Here is a 9867-nt window from a genome sequence, read left to right as displayed (position 1 = left end):
TAAGAGAGCTAGAGTGGAAAAGAATTTTGGAGATGATTTCTTTACATTCCTAGTTGAGGGTGATCCAACAACTTATAAAGAAGCCACAACCTCATTAGATGCTCCATTTTGGAAAGAAGCAATTAATAGTGAGTTTGAATCTATTATACAAAACAACACTTGGGAATTGACTAATCTACCTCTTGGGACAAAACCAATTGGCTGTAAGTGGGTGTTTAGAAAGAAACTAAAACCAGATGGTAGTATAGATAAATACAAGGCTAGGTTAGTAGCCAAGGGCTTCTCACAAAGGCAAGGAATAGATTATTTTGACATACTCACCTGTCACTAGGATTACTACTATTAGAACTCTTGTAGCATTAGCTTCCATACATAATTTGGTAGTTCATCAAATGGACGTTAAGACCGCTTTCTTGAATGGAGACTTAGATGAAGAAATATATATGGAGCAACCTGAGGGTTTTATTGTGATAGGTCAAGAGCATAAGGTTTGCAAGTTAGTTAAGTCTTTATATGGACTTAAACAAGCCCCTAAACAATGGCATGAGAAGTTTGACAAAGTCATTTTGGATTATGAGTTCAATATTAATGAGCATGATAATTGTGTTTATTATAAGGAAAATAATGGAGAATGCATTATCTTATGTCTTTATGTTGATGACATTTTGTTGTTTGGAACAAATTTAGAGATTGTGAAGGATGTGAAATTTATCTTTCAAATAATTTTGATATGAAGGACTTAGGAGAAGCCTACATAATTTTGGGAATGAAGCTAGAAAAAACACCAGTAGGCTATACCTTAAATCAAGCTAGTGCAATTGAGAAAATGCTACAGAAATTTAATTATTTTTCATGTAAATTTGTTTCAACTCCATATGATCCAAGTGTAAATTTAAAGAAAAATGTGGGGGAACCTGTGTCTCAACTTAAATACTCACAAATGATTGGATCATTGATGTACATAGCAAATAAAAATAGACCAGATATAGGCTATGCTGTAGGGAGATTAAGTAGATACACCCATAACCCAAGTAAGGATCATTGGAATGCTTTAGAAAGACTTTTTAAATATCTAAGAGGAACATTAAATTTTTCTTTATGTTATAGAGGTTTTCCTGATGTAGTAGAAGGGTACACTGATGCAAATTGGATTACTGATAGCTCTGATGTAAAATCAACTTCCAGATTTGTATTTATTTTGGGTGGAGCAGCTATCTCTTGGGGATCTAAAAAGCAAACTATAATTTCTAGAAGTACCATGGAATCTGAACTTATAGCTTTGGATAATGCATGCATTGAGGCTGAATGGATTAAGAATTTTTTGCTGGACATACCATTGGTTAGAAAACCCATACCTGCATTTTCAATACATTGTGACAATAAAGCAATAATAGAGTTGGTAAAACAAACACATACAAATAAAAAAATGAATAGACATATTCAAGTTAGATATAAATCTGTGAGGAGCTTGTTGAATAAAGAAGTTGTATCTTTAGATTATGTTAAGTCAGAAAAGAATATTGCTGATCAGTTGACTAAAGGTTTATCTAGGAATGCAGTCCTAGATTTTTCGAGGGGGATGAGTTTAAACCCATAAGGAAGTCACCTAGGGAGGTAACCCAACCTTTGTGATTGGAGATCCCATGAAGGAGGTTCAATGGGTAGAAACAATCCATATTGCGTAACTTACTTTCCAGCACTCTAAAAAAATGGAGGTTTAATTTAAAAAAAATCTTCTACTCATCCCTATGACACTAGTGCTGATGATATGTGATGTTAAGGAAGGATTTTTATCCTAAATGAGTTTCAAGGCGGGCAAACTCCCGCAAGGTACTAGTCACATGTACTCTTGGAGAACTCACCTAAGTGAGAGTAGTCGTGAGGCCGCGACCGTGAGAATTGGGTTGTTCTCTAAAACTCTCATGAGAATCAAGATTAAGTGCATGGCCATTAATAGCGCTTACCCGCGTCAAGATTATGTATCGATATCATGTGTGTGAGTAGTTGTAATCTGAATTATAGGAATATAGTTCAAGACTTAGTTCACTATTATTCCTTCAGATGAATGCTATTAACACTAAGTGTAGGTTCAAGTCTAGAAGACACCTACACCCATTACATGGTATAACAATTGCCCAAATCTTCCTATTCTTACATGTTTGTATATTTATTTTGTTTTAATTCTTAAGTTTTGAATCTTGTGGGGGATTGTTGGTATAATATAATATAATATTATTTATTTATATTTAAGATTCAAAACTAATGTATTTGATTTTAAATATTATGTCAGTTTAATTCAACAGTTACAACTTTTCACTAAGGGTAACTTCTTATGGGCCTAACACAACAATCATGACTCTTTAAAGAGGCATGTAGATTTCTATTAATAGAAATCTCATCAGACTGAAGAAATAACATTCTACACTTGTCTTTTATTCTGACTTTCATCATCTTCCATCATCCTCTTCCATATCCTACTCTCTCAACTTTCATACTCTATTATTTGGGCAATCGATATTGACTTGACAACCGGTCTGCCGTTTGACGTGCATAGCGGATCAAACATCTGTGAGTTCATTGGGTTGTATCTTGGAGTTGTAGGCGACTGCCATAACTTGCACGTAGGAAGGCGTCTACAGCTTTAGGACAGCGACTGTCGTGCCTCTCTTGAATTTACAGGCCAGAATTTTTCATCTTATTTATTTACTGATAAGTCTGATATATACTTCTTGATTGTCATATAATTAATTAGTCATATATATATTGATATATAATTATTAATTACTATAAACTTAACACAAACCCAAATTGCAAAACAAACAAACAAAGAACGGCTTGGTTGTCCCACACGTTGTTCGAGGATTGTTAGCTCCCACAGTCACCATGAATCCTCCAGATCCAATCTAATGTAGAAAAATTAGATTTGGAGGAGAGAGAAGATATGGAGGTGAGAGGAGTTTGGCTGGCGGCGCCGCTGGCGCGGGAGAGGGAGGGAGAGAGATAAGGAGAGAAGGCACCGCCGGAGGCGAGTTGGCTAGTTGGCTAGCGGCGATGCCGCTGGTGGTGTAAAGAGAATGAGATACAAAGGGAGGAAGGAGAAAAGGAGAGAAGGAAATGAATTTTGGTATGTATATGAGGGTATAATATATTGTTCTTTCACACTAAAAAGAGTTATAAAGTAAGTTTTGGAAAAAATTGGTCAAAAAAGTTTAGTTGGTATTTAAAAAGATTATTGAATAAAATTTCTCATATTTCTTTTGGTTTAGCTTTTTCACCATCAAAAGATCTCTGTGAAATCCATCCAATCTCCTCCCTCAACAGCCAAGCAAAACCCACACTTCCACTCATCTCTTTTTTATTGCTCTTCCTTTTTTTATTCTGGCAAGAATAGACTCCAACCCAAATTTTTAATAATGGGCCTCTGGGATCGATCCTAGCCTCTATAAAGATTTTATCCATTACTAAAACATTTTTGGAATAATTGAACTTTCTTTTGTATGGAAAGGAGGAATCAATGGTTGTTTGATTTATAAGAATTTGTTTTTTTTGTTTTTTGTGAGTTATGAATATACCATGGAATACCAGATTGATTAAGGCACATAAGTTTGTTTGGATAGATGAGAAAATTGAAAAATATTGGGTTTTGCTCGGCTGGTGACTTGCGATGGAGGAGAAATAGTTAGATTGTGCGTAAGTGTTTTTTGTTGTTGTGTGCAAGTCTATCAAAGCCTATAATCCCGTAATGATTACTTTGTGGATGCTATAATTAATTAAATTTTGGGTAATCACTAACGAGATTAAAGAAATGAATATACTATGACGTCTTGAATTATATGGTATGACACTATTACAAAAAAGCTCATACATATCATTAATTTACCGATATCTAAATCCCCTAAAATTTGATATTGGATGACGTGATATCTACTCTCATGGGTTTACATATCAGTTTTGAACTAATATCTATATATGTTTTTAAATCGTTCTTTTTGTAAATTCGATATGTTTTTCCTTCCCGGATGGTTAAAAACGCAATAACTAATATATTTATAATATATTATATCGGTATGGTTTTAAGAACTAATATTTTATAAATGAATAATATGAGTTTTAATCATGGAACTGATATAAATATTTCCATAGACATCGGTTTTGTTTATAATAACTGATATCGGATACCGGAATTATATGTGTTTGAATTATAGAACTGGTATAAAAATTTCCATAGACATCGATATTGGTTCTAAGAATGGATATCGTAGAAATATATTATATGTGTTTTTATTGTAGAATTGATTTTGAAGCCATGATTGGTATCAGTTTATTTTCTCAAAAAAGATATCTAAACTCTATACCATTTCAGTTTTTATATTAGAACTAATCTTATATATTTCGAAATTAGTGTTATGTAACACCTGTTTTGATATCAGATTTATTTTCAGAAAACTGATATAATTGGTTAACACCATTGAACCATCTACTGCGTATTTATTTAGTGGCCAATTAACCTACACAGATAAGCTAAATAATCCATTTCATATATTTCAACAATCCATTCCATTTCATCAATTGTCATATATTTCAAAGGACCCAAAAGTTGTACAACAAGCTAAAATATTAGAGACCCACCTATGTCTACACATCACAAAAATTAGGGAGGACTTCAAATGAAAAAACAAACACTACAACAAAAACGTCGATAGATATCAGTCGTGGACTGATATCTATTTGGGTAGTCGTCTGATATAGCGTGTCGTGATATCTAATGTTCACATTTTAGATATCAGTTTTAAACTGATATGTAAACATTGTTTATATATCATTTTTGATATTATTTCTGATAGCTATAAAACCCGAATATCAATAGTTCTGATCAATACATATCGTATTTGAGGTAGAATATGATATAAAACCATGATATCAATATCAGGTTTGAGGTAGAATATGATTTAAAATATTGGCATCAATATCAGGTATATGATAAAATCTGATATGTAATCTCGATATCAATATCAGGTATGGAACATACTCTGATATCTAAATATTGTTTATATATCAGGTCTGAGAGAGAATCTGATATCAAAATGACATAACATTTTAGTTTTTAGACCAAAACTGATATTGTTTATTATTTCAAGTTTTAAAAAAAGATTTGGAATGTATGATATATATTAGTTTTTTTTTCACCTAAAAAGGATATCAATGAATTAAATATACAATTGTGCCTGTATTTTGAAATGGCCTGAAATTTGTGCAAGTATAAAATCTTTCATTCCCATATATTTCATATTTTAAGCACCAATAACATTCAAAGTACCCAAAAAGGGATTACAATATAATATCCAACAAGTAGTTCTATAGTTAAGGAAATACATAAAGAATTACTAAGGTATGACTGATGATACTAATTTGAAGATACAAAAGCTGACAACTTCATCTAGCTAGTGGAGTAGAATCATTCACATCTTAAAGTTGTGTTGATTGAGACTAAATATACATAAGCTCTTCTCATGAACACTAGACCTGCAAAAGCATAATGCAATGGTCTTTAATATTATTGGCTAATATACTGAACAAATGGTCCAAGATTTAAAACAAAATCACAACAATACACACAAGGAAAGAAAATATAGTTTGCTTTAACTTCTGCATGTAAAGGAGGAGAGGAGACGGCCTTTAATTTGTGGTTGGAACATGTACGTAAAGGTGGTGCTATACTTTCTATTATAATGAAAATTTACAACTCTAGGCTATTTTATTTAATAATAAACCAAAATTGCTGCACATGAAATACAGTAAAGAAACTTTGGATCCAAATCAGTTTCACTCATAAGAAGTGTTTTTATGATTTTAATAAAGCAATGCACTTTGGCAAGGGGTTTTTTTTAATGATTTTAAAATATAGGGAATAAATCATCTCAAAACTAAGAAGTAATTAAACATCATTGCAGTAGGTAAATTCATTAAAGAAATGTTTCCCAACCTGTCCAGCAACAACCAGCCCGTCAGCTAGAAGGGATGTTGCCAACCAAATCTGCAAGACCTGAAATGCAGCCATGGTTGTCGGCTCGAGTCGCATGCAACCAATGATGCAGTCGGAGTCACACAGAATGTAAGAGCAATGACTCTAATTAATAATAGAAACCCTGGAGTGAAGAAAGGAGTAATGGGGTATCAACTACACAATGCTATCCATGCTATATATCTTTTAAAAATCAAATTATTTAGAAATACTTAGAAAGAACTTGCTATTTCAATCATGTTATCAAATACTTCATCAGAGTTTACTCACATGTCCTATGGCGACTGCTGACTAGCTGGTATCTTCACTCTTTGGGTCTCCTAGATAATGTTTACAGTAATTTCACCTTTTTTAAGCTTTCCAAATGTAGCTGCTCACTAAAAGTAAGGCTAAAAGAGTATTAATCCTCAAAACAAAAGTGAAGTCTAGATTGTATATAACTGCAAGAGTCACCATTGCCTCATAAAGTTCTCACCATTTTTTAGAAATCGACTAAATTGGAGATGTTTGAGATCAACCTGAGCCATTAATCTCCACAAGAGTATGATCGATATTAAGCACTTACAATGACAATTTTAACAAAATGAGGCATGTTGCCACACAATGTAGAGCATTACAGAAAATCACACAAGAGAGGACAAATAACAAGCCGAATTATTGGAGCAGCAGTTAAATTAAACTTACTGATATAGAACCTGTGCAATTGACACCTCGCCGGAAAACAAATATAAACATTGGATCTAAAATTATATTTGTTACATCTCATGCCACCATATTTAAACAGACAATTAATAAATTAGAACAATTAAGTTGAAGACTATTAATATTATAACTGGTAATAACTCACCACATGTAAAAAGGCTCCCATACCATATTATTTTGCTAATCTCCAAATTTCCAGAGGTACGAACAGTCCCTTTAAGAGCAAAAAGATGTCGAACATGAATAAGTAGAACATTTTCTTAATAGGTAAAGCTAAAAGCAGCGAAAAATTTCAAGAGTAAAATAATATGAACCTGGGCAAAGTAAATAGCAAGCCAATCGTTAGGAAAGAAAAAAAAAAAAGCACTGGACATTCTTATCTGCTTAACACTATCACACAAATGAATCACTTCTTACATAGTTACACCTAATTTTGTAATGAACAATCTATCCATTGGGTTCATTGAATGAACAAATAGGGATAGACCTCAACCAAACCTAACAAATTGAAAACTTAATCAATAAAAAAAATTGATCAATAACAAATTAAAGACTTGATAAAAGAACTTCTCAAAAGCCTTTACCCAATGAGACAGGAGAGGTGTGGCGGGTCTGGGCTTGAACTCAAAGAGGTGGAGGCTGAGGGTCGATGACTCGATGAAGATCTCAGTACATGGGCCAAATCAAACAATCAAACCAAATTGAATATCTCTGTTTAAGACTCTGAAATCCAAACCCTAACCCCAAAAAATTATACCAACATACTTACCCAAAACTACACAGAAAACTAAAATAAAAACTATCAGTAAATAAAAAAACTGAGAAATAAAACTATCACCAAAAATGGTGGTGGCTCCGATGGTAGGGCAGTGGGTCGCTCAATTGCTGGAGAAAAATGAAATGAAAATCCAAACTTTTATGTAAAACCCCAAAGACCTTGGTGAACGGCGGATCAGAGGGAGTAGATCTGAGAGATTGAAGAGTAGGTTGGGAGGTTCAGCGCACCGAGGAGAGAAGGTTGAACCTGGCGCGAGACCTTGTTGCCACCAGAAACGATGGATCGCTGGAAATGGGTTTGACACATTTAGGGTTCGAATCGGGTCCTTGGCTGGGTGTTGGAGGAGGAGGAGACGGAGACCAGAGGGAGAAGGGGGAGGAGGAGGAGGCGACGGCGACAGAGAGAGAGAGACAGAGAAGTGAGCTGAGAGATAGACCTAGCTTTTTAATTTTTAGTATATCTGTATATGTCTAAGTGTTGGGACTCGGGAGTAGGACAAAAAAATTTAAGTAAAAAAAAAATACATTACATATCAGTGAGTTTGAGTGTTAGGATAAAAAATTAAAAGTATTGTGTTAAGATATCAATTAACAATTTATACTGATGTCTTTATAAGTTCTTAGAAAAATGAAAATATTATATATCAGTTGAAAAAAATTATGTGATATTTAATAGAGTTTAGAAATCAGCTAAAAAATTATCTGATATTATAATTTTTACAATATCAGTCATATTCAAATCTGATATAAAATGGGTGATATCTATTGACAATATTCTTGTAGTGAAAAAAACAAATGATGGGTATTTTCAGGACAAAACAATAATATATTTATATCAAAGAGGCTTTTGAGTAGTAGCTACAAGAGAAAATGATTACACACACATACATATATAGCTGACACAAACACAATGCATCTATGTCTTCCCCTTTAACTTTTCTTTTTCAGCATACCCACTGTTCAATAATTCAATGTTATAATTGATCAAAATGACAGAGAAAAAAGAAACAGCTACAACCCAGTCTGAGCAGGAACTTGAGACTCCACTGGTTGGGCCTAGGGGCTAGGGGCACTTGGTTTTGTTGCCATGGGTGACCATCTCAGTGTAGCACTTGCCACAAAGCTCTCTGTTTCCAGAAGTCCCAGGTGGCATACACTTGCACCTCACACGGCATGTTGCACAAGCCCTGTTGCAAAGGTTTGGCCTCGAGTGAACACTGCACCTCTCTTTGCACAGCCCTCCACAGTCTACTCAATTAACACAAAACAAGACACACACCAAATTAACTCATAAATTTTACCATTCAAAAACTTAGTTTTCAGGTCCAAAATCCATATATATTTTGGGGCATTATATCACAATAATATTAGAGACCCACCTATGTCTTGCATTAGCCTTCTGATTCCACTTCTCACAACAAGCTGAAATAACACCCACAAAGGAACAAAACCCACTTTTCACTTTTAAATCATACAATTATTAAACAAAAATAGAAAGAAAAAAAAATTGGTTTAAAATATTTTAAACAAAAAGAAAAGCATAGAATTTTTTGTTGCCTGGCCAAGATGAGGTAACTCTTCAATCTTGATATCAGATGAAACCTGCAGCATGGATGCATATCCTAACTTGGTCAAATTAATATCTAACAGAGCACATTTTACTCTCTAACAGAGCAAAAAACAAAGTTACAAAATCATAAAAATTAACCAATGTGTACCTAAGTAAAGTAGAATAGTAAGACCCCCAACAAAAGAACCACATGTACTGCCATGGCTATGATATCAGACACTGGACTGGAGGCAAAGTTCAAAAGAGTACTACTGCCATGTTATAATACCATAATATGTTGAGAAATCCCTAGTCTTCTAGATGCTCTAGAGAATGCACCAATATATAAGAGTTCAAGGCATCAAACCCACCTTAGTGAAATATATTGGGCAGCAACGCTTGTTTTCTTTCTTCACAACCAGAAGGTTGGACTGTAAGCACAAATTACTCATAAGATACATTTACATATTCACACAGGCAAGCAATAGATTCAAGCATCTCATACCAGCCAAGAGAGTCTTTGCCATTTCACAAACAACATAAGTAATACTAAGCTAGATAAACAATAAATTTCAGCATTTTTCCATTTAGACATTTAATTTCACAGCAAGTTATAGCACTACACTCCATCTTTAGACTGAAAATAAGTCCATAGCACCACAGGTAATTCATCAATAATAAGCACCAAATTAACTTATAGCACTGAAAAAAAAAAAATTAGTATAGCTGCAGTGGTGCGAATAACAATTATAAGAGCTATTGGAGAAATGAAATACCAGCACTGTCAGTGGTATGAATAAAGCTAGCTATTAAATAC

The 9867-nt window shown here is 33.7% G+C and overlaps 1 pseudogene; it reads right to left on the bottom strand.

The window, feature by feature from the left end:
- Positions 1-8564: 8564 nt before the first annotated feature.
- LOC147293120 (snakin-2-like) lies at positions 8565-9273 on the bottom strand (annotated as a pseudogene).
- Positions 9274-9867: the final 594 nt, after the last annotated feature.

The sequence above is a fragment of the Dryas octopetala genome, chromosome 2, assembly GCF_963921425.1.
Source record: "Dryas octopetala chromosome 2, drDryOcto1.1, whole genome shotgun sequence".
Lineage (NCBI taxonomy): Eukaryota > Viridiplantae > Streptophyta > Magnoliopsida > Rosales > Rosaceae > Dryas > Dryas octopetala.
The sequence above is the reverse complement of the archived record's forward strand: the minus strand, read 5'-3'. Positions and strand labels throughout refer to the sequence as shown.